We start from the raw sequence: 15,100 nt of genomic DNA on the forward strand, positions 1-15,100 counted from the left end.
AGCCTCCAATTTTATACTTGTTGTTGTTTGAGATAGGGTCTTAATACATAGCCTGGACTAGCCTTGAACCCTCAGTGTAGCCCAGGCTGGCCTCTAACTCATGATTCTCCTACCCTGGCCTCTTGAATGCTTGGATTACAGGCATGTCCCACAACCTGGCTAGGCAGAAGTTATGTCATTAACACGTTTCAAGACCATTCCTGTCTCAAAGAAAAATAATTTTCCTTTTTTAAATTATTTTTTAAAAATTCATTTTATGTGTGGATGTTTTATCTGTTTGGTGCCATTAGGAGTCAGAGGAGAACATCAGATCTTCTGGAACTAGAGTTACAGATGATTGTGAACCACCATGTGGGTGCTGGGAATCGAACCCAAGTCCTCTGGAGGAGCACCCATGACCCTGCTTCTCCATATCTCCAACCCCGAAAAATTAACTTGCAAATTAGTCTACCTGAGCCCCCTTCAGTATTTCCGTCATTTTCTACTTTTATTTTGTTCTTTTCAGTTACATTTAGAGTGTGTGTCTGTGTATGTATTTGTATCTGTGTGTGTCTCTGTGTGTATTTGTATCTGTGTATGTCTGTATGTGTGTCTGTGTATATCTGTGTGTGACTTTGTGTGTTTGTGTGTGTCTGTGTGTCTCTCTGTGTGTCTGTGTGTCTCTCTGTGTGTATCTGTGTCTCTCTGTGTGTATCTGTGTGTGTTTGCGTGTATGCCCGCATGTACATGTGCATGTGAGCTGGCTCCACAGAGCTCTTGTGGAGGTCTAAGGACACTTGCGGAAGTTAGTTCTCTCCTACTATGTGGGTCTGCGGAGATGGAACCCAGGTCATTGGCCTTGGCTGCCGGAGCCTTTATCTGCTGAGCCATCACTAGTCTGCCATAGTGGAAATTATTTCAAAACCTGTTCTGCGGCCAGGCATAGGTGGCGCACGCCTTTAATCCCAGCACTTGGGAGGCAGAGGCAGGCGGATCTCTGTGAGTTCGAGGCCAGCCTGGTCTACAGAGCTAGTTCCAGGACAGCCTCCAAAACAATACAGAGAAACCCTGTCTTGAAAAACCAAAAAAAAAAAAAAAAAAAAAAACAACAACAACAACAACAACAACAAAAAACCTGTTACGTGCATTACAACAGCCTTTAAAAAGACAAGCTGGCCGGGCATAGGTGGCTCATGCCTTTAATCCCAGCACTCGGGAGGCAGAGGCAGTCGGATCTCTGTGAGTTCGAGGCCAGCCTGGTCTACAAAGTGAGTTCCAGGACAGCCTCCAAAGCTACAGAGAAACCCTGTCTTGAAAATCCAAAAAAAAAAAAAAAAAAAAAAAAAAAAAAGCTGAACACAACTTGACCCCTTTAAAAAGGCTCAAGGTTAGCATCATCTGCGTTCATGGGGAGGCCGGATGGAGCGTGAGGGAGTGTGATCCTCGGGAGTCCTCAAGTCTATAGAGTTGAGTCTTTCTCACTGCACGGACGGCGGTGGGCTGCCTTTCCCTGGGCCCCTTCTGCAGGTGACACACTGTCCAGCTCGCCACTTGAGCTGCTGAGTGGCGCTACACTGCTGTGTTGTTCCAGGTGGCCCTTGCTGCCCCTCAGCCTCGGCAGACTGGGCAGAGTGAACGAACACAGGACCAAAAGCAGCCACAGCCATAGGCTGGGTCAGCTCCATACAAGAACAGGTGAGAACAGTTCAGCCCACTCTGGGATGTGGCCCACACTCTCCACGCGGGGCTTTTGGATGAAGAATTAGAGGTTTGCAATGATGGTGGGTGTTTTGCTTGTTTTTTTGTTTGTTTTGATATGCAGAGAGTGCTAATGCGGTAGAACGATCGAATATTATGGGAAAGCAGATAATTCTGATGAATAAAGACGAGAGGTCAGAGAGACAGACAGCAGGGTCACACACTCAGACTCCTTTGGCAGTCAGGGGACAGGCAATGCAAATGAGACGAGGAGGGTGTCGGGAAGGCTATGCCCCCGCCCCCTGCAGTCAGGGGGCGGGCAATGCAAATAAGACGGGGAGGGTGTCGGGAAGGCTATGCCCCCGCCCCCTCCCCCCCACACGCAAAGGTCTGAGGACTGCCAAGTGCAGGCTGCAACAGGCGCGGTGCAGACCACTTAGGATGCCTCCGCAGGGTGAAGTGAGCTGCCCGCCTGCCTGCTGCAAAGAGAACGAAGCACCTGGTTGGGAGCAGACAGGAGACCCTAGGGAAGACACTGGCAAGCCAGAAAGGGAAGGGAGGGGGAGCTGAGGACCAAAACAGCTCCTGAGCTGAATCCTGGTGCTGAAGGGTAGCCTGGGGTTCCTGGTGGTGCCCTGAGATGAGGGCACTTGCGGATCTTGCCTTGCTGAGTTCCCACGAGGGCCTGTGGTGCTGAGAGCCCCGTTTCCATCCTTATTTGTGGCTCCTCCCCTTAGTTAACTGTAACTTGGGCTGTCCCTCGGAAACAAAAAGCACACTTAGGAAGCCCCCTTCAGAATTACCGGGCCCCTGTTTATAGTTTTTGATTTTCTCTTGTGCTAGGCTGTCAATGTCACCATTAATGCCGTGGTGTGCTTACTTATACTGGCCACTCTCGGTAAATGCTGCCCAGGGGCTCGGACACTAGGTCTGGCAGCTTGATGGCTTTTTTGTTTTGTTTTAAAGTAAAAGTGAATAGGCCCCGAAAGAAGGCTGAATTTTCAGAGTATGTAAATGATCTCGATGCAGCTGTTATAAAAGTTAAGTGAGCGGTAACAGATGTCTTGTGTCACGTGAGAGCTAGCCTGTGCCGGCTCAGACGCTTTCCCTTGTTTACTTTTGACTCTGGGCTGTAATCCAATCGATGAACGTCTTTCTCAAAGTACCCTTTGGTCCTGAGGAATCAAACAAAACACAGTGGAGCCAGGCCCGGTAACGGGAAGGAAATCAAACAGCCCAGCCCGAGAAAGCTTGTGTGGGCACACAGCCTGTCTGACTCCGGTCTGCCCTCCTAGTCTCTGTGGTTTCACTTTCCTCTTCCAGCCGGCTCTGTATCTCTGCAAAGTGCCCGCTGGTTTATGAGACAAGGCCTCACGTAGCCCAGGCTGGCCATAAAACTCTTGATGTAGCCGAGGGTGGCCTTGAACTTCTCTGATCCTTCTGCCTCTGCCTCCTTGGTGATAGGATTTTAAGTGTGTACCACCACGCCTGGTATATGTAGTGCTGGGGTCTGAGCTCAAGGCTTCAACCCAAGACTCCATGCATGCTAACTAGGCAACTGCTTTATCACTTAGTTATAGTCTTAGATCCCGACTCTCCTACTTTGGAGTAGGTCACCTCTTCACAATACACGTGGTCTTCTTCGTGACCTCGGCTCTTCAATGTCAACTCTGTCCAGGTTGAGCTAAGCGTCTGTCTCTGATGAGATTAACTAGTCAGAAAGCTGAACAGGGAAAGGTCCTACTACACAAGGGACATCTCAGCCTGCAGGCAAACAGACCCTGAGCAACTCTTGGCAGGAATGAAATGACTGACATGTTTTGTTTTCTTTTTTGCCAAGACACATTTTCTCTGTAGTCCTGGCTGTCCTGGAACTCGCTCTGTAGACCAGGCTGGCCTCGAACTCACAGAGATCCTCCTGCCTCTGCCTCCTGAGTGCTGGGATTAAAGTCGTGCGCCACCACTGCGCAGCCTGACATTTTGACCACTGCAACTTCTGGACGTCAGAGCTTATAGTGACACAGTAGATATTTTGTTGTTCAGTTCTGTGTCTTCATTCATCACGTAGAGCCCTACTAACAGCGAACCCATTGCTTGTGGTCCCACTGTGTGGCGTTAGATGATCCGGTCCAGTCAGTAGTTCCTCTCTTGGGTTTCATTTCACAGTATCACAAGCTAGAGACAATTTCCCCCTCCGATTCCTTTCTGTCACTTCTCAGGACTCTGTAGTTCTTAGGATAGCAAGATGTACTAAAGATTTATTTAGCTAATCTTATGTGTGTGAGTGTATGCTGATGTGAGTATCATGGGTGAGCCTGGTGCCTGAAGAAGTCAGAAGAGGGTGTCAGGTCCCCTTGGAACTGGAATTAAGTGGGTGCTGGGAACCAAACCTCAAGTCTTCGGCAAAAGGAGCAAGAGCTTTTCACTGTTGACGCGTTTCTCCAGGCCCCTTGCTTGGGCTTTAATTATGTGTACGTGTGTGGGTGTGTGCACAGAAGTATAAGCGCCTTCGGGGGCCAGAGACATCAGTTCCCTTGGAGCAGAAGTTGTGAGCCGCCCGACATGGGCACAGGGAACCAAGTCTGGGACGTCTGCAAGAGCAGTGCACTCCTAACTACTGAACCCTCCTCCTGTCCCACCTCCCACCTCCCACTGCCACCCGCAGCGGTTCTGGGAACAAACACAGAGCCCCGACATGCTTCAGCCTGAAGCCAGCTAAAGTCAATGTCCTTGACCTGCCAGACCCCATGGCTTAGCCAGAGCTACCTTAAGGCTCCTTGGAACTCTCATGGGAGCCCGTGGTTGGGTAAAACTACCACAAAGGCCATTGTATGACAGCTCTGGGACAGTAGCGCGGCACACGGTACAACACTGACTGTGACCTCACAGCGGAGGTGCCTGGATTGCGAAGGAGTCTCACCCTGCATTTGCTAGCCCGGAGCATCCAAATTAAAAACCCAGAGTTCAATCTCTACCGTGTCAATCGCCTTAGTAGAATGCAAAAGTCAAAAGCTAGACTTTCAAAAAATGACAGTATTAAGTTCTGAGGAAAATACAAAGCAAAATGAATCTGATAGATTATTGAGGACGGACACACACACACACACACACACACACACACACACACACGGTGCTACTACTTGGGAAAAAGTTGGCATTTTTTGTTTGTTTTGTTTTTTATGTGGTTCAACATATGTCCAACGCCTCTCCTCCCCAGGATTCACTAATAGACATGAAAATGCATGCCCATACAGGGACCTGCCGGCAGATCAAAATGGTTCCAAGCTGGAAGCAACCCAAATAGCCACCGACTGAGAAACAAATTGTGATGCAGCCAGACAACGAAATACCGCTCACCAGCCTGACAGAACGAGCTCCACACAACAAACAACTCGGGAGAATCTCAAAAAAAAAAAAAAAGTGTGTTAAATGAAATATGCCAGGCTCTGGCTTTGTGTTATCAAGCAGAAAGATTTCTGCTTGAGTGGCATTTACATGGCATTCTGGAAAAGTCAAAGCTGCAGAAGCAGAGATCAGTGGCTGTCAGGACGGAGGGTGTAAGGAGGGGACGTTGATGGGTGACGTGGAAGCTGGGTGATTTGTTGCGATTTTGTGTGACTGTTCATCAGGACTTGTGAGGGTATAGAGGTAATACATCCTACAGTGCGGTGATGTTTTATTTATGATCTAACAAATAAAGCTCACCTGAAGATCAGAGTGCAGGGCTAGCCACACTAGACAGCCATAGAGGCCAGGCAGTGGTGGCCACACCTTTAGTCCCAGGACTCGGGAGACAGAGGCAGACTGATCTCTGTGAGGTTGTTTTTTGTTGTTGTTGTTTGGTTGGCTGAGTTTTTTTTGTTGTTGTTATTTGGTTGGTTTGTTTTTCGAGACAGCGTTTTTCTGTATTGTTTTGGAGGCTGTCATGGAACTTGCTCTGTAGACCAGGCTGGCCTTGAACTCACAGAGATCCGCCTGCCTCTGCCTCCCGAGTGCTGGGATTAAAGGTGTGTGCCACCAATGCCCGGCTTTTGATCTCTGTGAGTTTAAGGCCTCCTTGAGCTGCATGGAATTGATGGAGTCTAAAAGAGAAGCAGAGCTCACACAAAGGTCATCTCAGCACTCGGGATCACACGTTTGTAATCCCAGCACTAGAGAGGAATATGAGGCGGGAAGAGACAGGCGCTCAGTGCAGTCTGAGGTGTGGTGGAGACAGACGCAGTCTGGAGATGCAGTCTGAGGACAGGGTCGCCCTTTCGGTCTGAGCATGGGTAGGGGTGAGAACTCTCTCGTGGCTGGCCCCTTCGCTTCTCTGATCTTCAGCTTTAACCCCAATGTCTGTCTCTGGTTTTTTATTATTAATACCAATTAGAATTCGTGCTACCATACAGAGCAATGCCCATCCAACGCGTATTTTCCTCTATTTGTTATTTCTTTAACTGGACTGTGGGGTCTCGAGGGGAGGGGTGGCTACTGTCTGGTTTTCACTCCACTGGAAATTACCCATTGTCTGCCGTGTGCCAAGGCTGCAATCGTCCCCAGAAATTCAAGGTGAACAGGACAGCTTTCTCTGCACTCAATAGATAGCCCAGGAGTTGATAGAGCCTAATCCCGTTTCTTCCTAGAGTCTTCTTGGAGGAGACGTCATCTGCGCTCGATGCCGATCCGTCTTCTGTTTGGTCCTCAGCTTCCTGAAGTTCAAATGTCCCTTCCACTTGGTGTAACTCCATCTGTGCGTGTGCGTGCGTGCGTGCGTGCGTGCGTGCGTGCGTGCGTGTGTGTGTGTGTGTGTGTGTGTGTGTGTGTGTGTGTGTGTTTTCCATCAAGTTCAGTAAAGGCTCTCCGATCCTTACTCCATTTAGTGACCTCCCGGTATCTGAACCGCTCACCCCATCCCCCTCAGCCACCTTCTTCATCCTGGAGGCCTTGCTCTAGCTGATGCTTAGTTTATCACAGGTTTCTCTCATTGGTTATCTATCAACTTCCAGTACCCAGTTCTTAGCTTCTTTTTAACCACATTTTTGTCCCAGAAGGAGAACCTACTCTCTTTTTCTACTGATCTGTATGCAATTTCTCTTGGTCTTTTTTTTTTTTTTTTTTTTTTTTTCCCCGAGACAGGGTTTCTCTGTGGCTTTGGAGGCTGTCCTGAAACTCGCTTGGTAGTCCAGGCTGGTCTCGAACTCACAGAGATCCGCCTGCCTCTGTTTTTTTTTTTTTTTTTTTTTTTTGGAGACAGCTTCTTCCTTATAGGCCAGGATGTCCTTGAACCATGTAGCCCAAGGCTGGCCTTGAACTAGCAATCCTCCTCCCTTCGTGTCCCCAGTGTTGGGAACACAGACTCGGAGCCACCACGTCCATCTGGAACTCCATGCGTTTAAGGGGACTTCTTAGAAGTCTCAGATGCTTATCTGCATTTGATTTAGCCACAAGACAACACACATACTGGGATACTTGGACCCTCATTTCAAATAATGCAACGGTTTGAATGTCTCTCGAGTTCATATGTTGGAAATTCAGCCCCTGGTGAAGTAGTGGGCTCTGTCTTCACAGATGAGTTAGCTGTGTCACTATGGCGGTGGGCTAGGGCTGTAGTCGTGGGCTTTTGATTCAAGTATAATTCGGCATGCTCTGGTGCTCTCTTGACATTCCACCGTCTACCAGGGAGTGACGTGGGCAGGCGGCCCTCACCAGCCACCAGCCTCTTCCCCTGGTACTTCAAGGCGCCGGACCTGTGGGAAACGAGTTCATTTTCTAAGGGGCCCAGATCCAGGTGTTCTGTTCCAGTAGACTGAGACAGGAAGATAAGTTCTTGTGTAAGGTACATCTGCGAGACCACGGTTCCACGAACCTTGTGGTAAAGACTGACCGGAGTAGCATCAACTGAGGGTTGCCAAACCCAGGTGGGAGAGTCTGGGGAGGAGCTGCACATATATGTCACCTTAAAGGATTTCCCCACAGACTACTTGTATCAACAGGGAGGGAAACAGAAACTCCGCAGTGGGGAAAGAAGAAACGTCCTGACTGGATAATCGAGATTAACATTACCAATGAGGAACAGGTGGTGACACCATGTGGCCTCCAGATGTGGCCTTCAGAAGGACACCGCATTGCCCATGTGGTACTCCTTCTGGACGTGCGTGATCTGGATCAAATCACCAGGAGACATCAGACAAACCAAGACTGAAAAACAGTTTTGTAAAGTGACTGACCCGTGCTTTTCAAAAACGTCGGTGTCATCGAGGATCACGAAAGAGTCAGTGAATTGTCTGAGACTGCAGCGGACTAGGGAGACGTAATCAGATACAAATGGTGACCCCTGGACAGAATCCTGTACTAAAGGAGAACGGAGATGAGGCGGAGGGCGTTATTGAGACTCGGGACCTGGTGTGCACACTTCAAATCTGTCCTTCCCCCCTCCCCTGCTTTCAGAGCCACGGTCAGGGTTTAGTCTCTCAGCCTTTCTCCTCCTTTTAACAACCTTCTAGAACCTTCCAGTGACACTGCCACGTTCACCGTCCAGACCCTTCCAATCCGCCTTTCATATTGCCACCAGGAATCAATTACTCTTTTAAAGTACAGAACTGGCTATGATTTACTCCTAATGAGGACACATCTGTTTCTGGACACGGCTACCCTTCCCCTCTGGTACAGCATACCCTTCTCCCACACTGATTCAGATCTCCTTGCCAGCCGTTCCCTTCCCTCATCTCCCAGGCGGATCCCCTTGATGTGCTCTTCCACCATCGGCGGTCGTAACTTAGTGCCCCGCAGAAGACAGCACAGACGGCATTGGGGATGGGTTGCGTCAGCAAGCAGCTATGTTTAATCCTTTGACCACCCTCCCCCCTCGAGCTTGAAATATAAATCGGGGTCCTCTGCGAGACGACCCCATTGCATCCTTCTTTTCAAGTTATCTTTATAAAAACAAAACAAGTGTCTAACGCCCGTGCTATCCGAAAGGGAAGAGCAAAATGATGATGGGCTTGTTGGCTGACTTCCATCTCAAAGTTTCCTGTGAAGCTATTAGACGCAGCCAGCTAAGGGCCTTATTATCTGAGTCAGAATTATTCTATCAACAGCCGTTTTCGCCTCTCACAGCTGGTGCTGAGAGCCATGTGTCACAAGACTCTGTCTACCCCCCCTCCCAAGTTTAGAATGCTTGCTGGATGGAAAATGATGGAAAAGAAATCACCGGTCATTGGGTCAAGTGACCCGTGGGTTCCCGGGAGAGCCTTCTTTTATATTCTAAGTTATGTGGTGAAAACGCGAGGCTTTTCTTACTCTTATCTCCCATCTGCTTAGTTCCTACAGTTTTTGCCAAAATGTGATCCCATCGTTCTCAGCCCACAAGCACCGCCTCCTTGCTTACTCTTGGAAATAAGAAAGGAGTCGCTTTTAGCCACGTACTGATAGAATTTACTCGCCCTGGGCTTTATCGGACAAACTAACGAATGCTTGCCTAGAATTCGTGGCTGATTACCATATATTAATATCTGTCTCGTGAATCTGTACCTAGTCTCAAAGCCACATTTTAAGGCACCAGCTTTTTTTTTTTTTTTTTTTTTTTTTGGTTTTTGGTTTTTGGAGACAGGGTTTCTCTGTGGCTTTGGAGGCTGTCCTGGAACTAGCTCTTATAGACCAGGCTGGCCTCGAACTCACAAAGATCCGCCTGCCTCTGCCTCCCGAGTGCTGGGATTAAAGGCGTGTGCCACCAATGCCCGGCTAAGGCATCAGCTTTAACTGTTGTCAGTCACTCTCTTGAGAGTCAAGGCCGTATTAGTATAATGAGCAGAGAGACAAGACTGGGGGACCTTTATTTGGAAGTGAGGTGATGAGTTGCCAGAGTGGGATTATTTGTTCTGCTCTGGGGTGCTTTGAATAGGACACACTCTATTCTATTCTAGTCTGGGGCCTTTAGATGTTTGGTCCCCAGTTGGTGGCACTGCTTGGGGGAGGCATAGGGAGTGTGGCCTTGTTGGGGGGAGTGTGCCGCTGAAGGCCGGCTTTGAAAGTTTAATGACTGTTGCCATTCGGAGTTTGGCTCTCTTTGCCTTGTAGCTTTGGTTCAAGATGTAAGCTCTTAGCTTGCTGTTCCTGCTGTTCCCTGTCGGGCTTGTATCTGTGGCGATACATTGTGTATGATCGAATGAGGCCTGTCTGGAGATCAGAATGCAAAGCTAGCCACAGGCGTAGAAGCCGGGCAGTGGTGGCACACACCTTTAATCCCAGGACTCAGGGGGGCTGGAGAGATGGCTCAGCGGTTAAGAGCACTGGCTGCTCTTCCAGAGGTCCTGAGTTCAATTCCCAGCAACCACATGGTGGCTCACAACCATCTGTAATGAGATCTGGTGTCCTCTTCTGACCTGGAGGCAGAACATTGTATATATAATAAATTAATTTTAAAAAAATCCCAGGACTCAGAAGACAGAGGCAGACGGATCTCTGTGAGTGCAAGGCCACCCTGGGCTACACGAAAGCGAATCGGTCTAAAAGAGAACCAGAGCTCACGCCTTGGATGGCAGCTCTAGAGAGACTATAAGGAGCTCAGTGCAGTCTCAGGTGCAGTCTGAGACCTGGCGAGGAGCATTTCTGTCCGGAGATGCAATCTGAGGTTCGGTGGATCGCCCCGTTCAGGCTGAGCATGGGCAGAGGTGAGAGCTCTCTGGTGGCCTGACTATTTTGCTTCTCAGATCTTCAGCTTGGACCCCCAATATCTGTCTCTGGGTTTTTATTATTTGTGCTACACTTACCTATCTGGAACTGTGGACCCAAATGAGCCCTTCCTTGGCCATGGTGCTCTGTCATGGTGATGGAATAGTAAGACACACTCAGCATGTTCTACAACATCAAGGGGAGTTCTAACTTGTGATCAAATAACCGTGATCATTTCCACACAGGAGGGACTGTCTTCCTTGTAATTCTGTATTTCAGAGTGGAGGCTGACATGCAGATCTGTTTTGCATCCTTATAAACGCCTCCTGCTCTGTTTTGCTCTGTGAATTAGAAGTCCATTATCCCAGGCTCTTAGAAGATGTGAAGTAATACACTGCTCACAAAAGCAGCAATTCCTATGCTCTTAGAAGATGTGAAGTAATACACTGCTCACAACAGCAGCGATTTCTAAGCTACAGATCCGTTTAAAGTTACCATACTCAAACTCAAAACCATCAAGGGTTTAATGCCTGGATTCCAGGAAACTGATGAAAAAAAATCTGAGTTATGGCTCTTGTTTTCCCAGAGGCTGCCGCTGCTTCATCAATGTCCGTGCGAGTTTCCAGAGAATTAACCGACGTTCCAAACACCGTAAATTAACTCTCTAAATGGGGCAAATAACAGCTGCTCTACCCACCTCCGAGGTTCGTGAGAAGTCTGTAAAAATCACTTATAGGAAAAAGCAGAAGGTGAGATTCTAATGGTAGATGCTATTAATAAGTACAACTAATTCCTAAATTGCAATATGATCACAGAAATGTAAATTACAGAAACCATCTAATATTACCTTCTGTCTACAAGGAGACCTACAGTCTGCTGATACCACAAAGAGTAATTCTCAATTCCCTGGTCCTATTCTTCATCAAAGTAAAATCAGCTATGGTTAATAACCTGCACTAAGGTGAGCCCTCTATTGTGTATGAGTCAGGGTTCTCTAAAGGAACAAAGTAATAGAGTACACAAATAGATGTGCCTATGCCTCTATCATCTATCTATCTATCTATCTATCTATCTATCTATCTATCTATCTATCATCTGTCATCTATCTATCTACCTATCATCTATCTATCATCTATCATCTATCTAGCTACCTATCATCTACCTATCATCTATCTATCTATCTATCTATCATCTATCTATCTGTTCTGGCTTTGTTGTGGAATATTAGTTTAAGGTGTGTTACCTTTGTTTATGCTGTGGAACGTTTGATTAGTGATGCAAAGATGTGTTGCATTCTTTTATGTTGCATTTGTTTAACTCTGTGAAGCTGTGTTACTTTGCCTGCCTAAAACACCTGATTGGTTTAATAGCTAGGCAGGAGAGGGATAGGCGGAGAGAATTAATAAGAGCAGAAATCCAGACTTGGGAGAGGACAGGAGGGAGTAGCAAGAAAAGGAGGGGAAGAGGGCACCAGGGGCCAGCCAGCCATCCAGCCACACAGCCAGACACGGGGTAAGAAGAAAGATATACAGAGTAAAGAAAGGTAAAAAAGCCCAGAGGCAAAATATAGTTAAAGAGAAATGGGATAATTTAAGTTCGCAAAGGTGGCTGGAAACAAGTCAAGCTAAGGATGGGCATTCATAAGTATTTATTTGGGAGCCGGGAGGTGAGCCCCCAGAGAGTTAAAAAAACAAACAAAACTACATAGTTATTCTAAAAAGCATAACTGAAGCAACTTGGAGAGGAAAGAGTTTACTTCATGTTACAGGTTGTAGTCCATCATTGAGGGACTCAAGGCAAGAGCTTGAACCAGAAGCCTGGAAGGATGCTACTTACTGGGTTACTCCTATGCTCACATTTAGCTCCCTTTCTCATACAGCCCAGACCCACCCACTAGCCTAGGAATGGCATCGCCCACAGTAGCTGATCCCTCCTACATCAATTTTAGCAAATGTCTCAAAAAAACATGTCCACAAGGCCAGTCTGATGAAGCTAGCTCTTCAACTGATTCCCAGGTGACTCTAGGCTTATGTGAAACACATGCACGCGTGTGCGTACTGTTTGGTTGGCTTTTACAGTGAATAGTTCAACCACAGCTGGCTATAAACCAAAGAACCAGAGAGTAGTGACATGGCCACCCCGTCTGAAGCTGAAGGCTTAGCAGATCCCTAGACAGCCAGAGGTGTGGGTCTAGATTTAAGGATCAAGGAAGCTGTAGCATGTCTGTCTGTCTATGATGGTGGTGGTGGTGGTGGGAAACTCGTCCACTCAAGAAAAATCAAGTTTTTACTTTCTGCAGGTTTAATCCTGGTTTTTGGTCCACTTGGGGTCTTAGCCTAATGTCACCTACATCCAGGTTGCTTCTCTCTCCTCCCGCTCACTCACTGCATGCCTGCTGTCTCTGGAGACACCCTGACAGACACAATTAGAAGTGTGCCTGCCAGCACTCGGGAGGCAGAGGCAGGCGGATCTCTGTGAGTCCGAGGCCAGCCTGGTCTACAAAGTGAGTTCCGGGACAGCCTCCAAAGCTACAGAGAAACCCTGTCTTGAAAAACCAAAAAAAAAAAAAGAGCCGGGCGTTGGTGGCGCACGCCTTTAATCCCAGCACTCGGGAGGCAGAGACAGGCGGATCTCTGTGAGTTCGAGGCCAGTCTGGTCTACAGAGCGAGTTCCAGGACAGCCTCCTAAGCCACAGAGAAACCCTGTCTCGAAAAACCAAAAAAAAAAAAAAAAAAAAAAAAAACCAAAAAAAAAAAAAAACCAAAAAAAAAAAAAAAAAGTGTGTCTGACAAACTTACCAGGCGCCTTTCCATCCAACTGTTAACTATCACAGGTCTGGCCTCTGCCAACTGGATTCCCAAACACATCTTGAACCACACTTAATCTCCAAATAAACAGCCTCACAAAAGCCGTAACCCCGCCTAATGTGATAGATAGAACTGCTCTGCCCACCACTGAATATGCACCCTCCCCTGGGAGGTGACGTTTTTTAAGTGGTTCTTTCCCTCCCCCTCTTAACTTACATACTCTAAAACGAAGCCGCCGGCACTTGAGTACCAACACAGCAAATCAGGACAAAAGACGGGGTCAGAAACAAAGATATCTCTTTCAGCACGCTTCATACACACACACACACACACACACCCGTATGTTCCTAAAACGGGAGACATAACATGGTTTTCATTTCCGTAACTGGTCACATGGCTGTAGCCAGTACTTAATAACTATATCCCTCTATTATCCATTCTGTGTTTCCTCTGCCTTCAGCAAACATCTCAGCAAGCTTTGGTCCTTTACCTGGAAGGATGACCCATCTTCATCCTAGAGAATCTGGGCCATTTGCCATTGCACCTGGGTTTGATCTGAGTGTCGAAGCTTCCTATTCATTTTAACAATGCCTTGGTGACACTAACAGGTGACCTGTGGGGACCCCCTGTTCCCCAAACCGCTGCAGTCTACACAGCTGGACCCTGGAAGACCTAACTGAGGGCGACAGGAGACTAAGAGAAATAAGACACAAGTGACATGATGCTAGGGTTGGGCTGGCTGGGAGCCCAGGCAGAGAGGTCAACTTGGTGAGCACAAATGAGGAGGTTTGCCAGCTAATATCAGTGAGGGGGAGGTCTCCGTGAGGGAATAGTCGCAGTAGGGGACGTGGTCATGTAGTCATGTGTGAGGAGGAAACTGTTTCTTAGCTGAATGTCAACCTTTTGTCAACATCCTTACTGGAACCCAGGGAAAGCCGTGCCACTCTGGTGAGCCCGAGGTGCCCTTAGCGTGACCGTGCGCCTGTCATGTCACGAATGCGCCCTTATCCCGAGGTACACTTGCTCCCCTCTCCTGCTGACTCCTCCCTGGCTCCAGCGTGGGGTAGCTCTGTCTACATGCTTCTTTTCCAAAGGTCTTTACCACCAGCTTCTCAATCGTGTTCCTCCCATGTCCTTGACCCCTCACTAAACCATCTCCTGTAGCTGTGGCTTGGTAGACAGTCATGCATCTGACCATTTTTCTCTCCAAGGACGATTTATGACCCACAGTTCTGTCCGCTCTGAAGAATCTCCTTCACCACCACCCTCAGGGATGTCTAGAAAGGTCCTACTGCGCAACAGCTGTCCACTTCCAGGTGGTGTCTGTATACTGTGCAGAACCATCTATACTCCACGGCCTATCCAGAGCCTTCTCTTCTGTTGCCCACTGACAACAAATATATACACAAAGGGGTCAAAGGCATTCTGTCAGGAGTAGGAGCCACAGGGACTAGGACCATTTCTTCCTTCACTTACGTGTGCCTTCAGGACCTGCTCAGGCCCAATTATGCAAACACCTCTCCTGTTGGATGACAGATTACTTCTGTGCACACCCAACTTTGTAGCTTGGTGGGTGAGATCACTTGGCCTGTTCTGGTCTGCAAAGTCAAGCATTCCGTTTCCAGCAGGGCTCAATAGCAGGTCAAGATCTGTCACTCAAAGGGACAACAGTTTCCTGCAATGACAGCAGGGTATTGCTCAAAAATCCCATGGGCTTTCCCTGTGATTCACCTGGGGGGGGGGAGCCTGTGAAAGGCTCCAAATAGCATTTCTGTCACAGACATCTCAAGTATTACTGGGTCTGCTGCTGTATCATAAGGGCCAAGGGACAAAGAAACCTGCACAGCAGGCTGGATCTGTTGTAGTCTGTGCCCACTCAAAACCATCAGCTTTTCCAGTCACTCGGCTAACGGCTTTGGGTAACACACCCAAAACAGAATGTACTTCCTCAAAATCCCAATGGT

This window comes from Mesocricetus auratus, unplaced genomic scaffold, assembly GCF_017639785.1.
Source record: "Mesocricetus auratus isolate SY011 unplaced genomic scaffold, BCM_Maur_2.0 Super-Scaffold_100023, whole genome shotgun sequence".
NCBI lineage: Eukaryota > Metazoa > Chordata > Mammalia > Rodentia > Cricetidae > Mesocricetus > Mesocricetus auratus.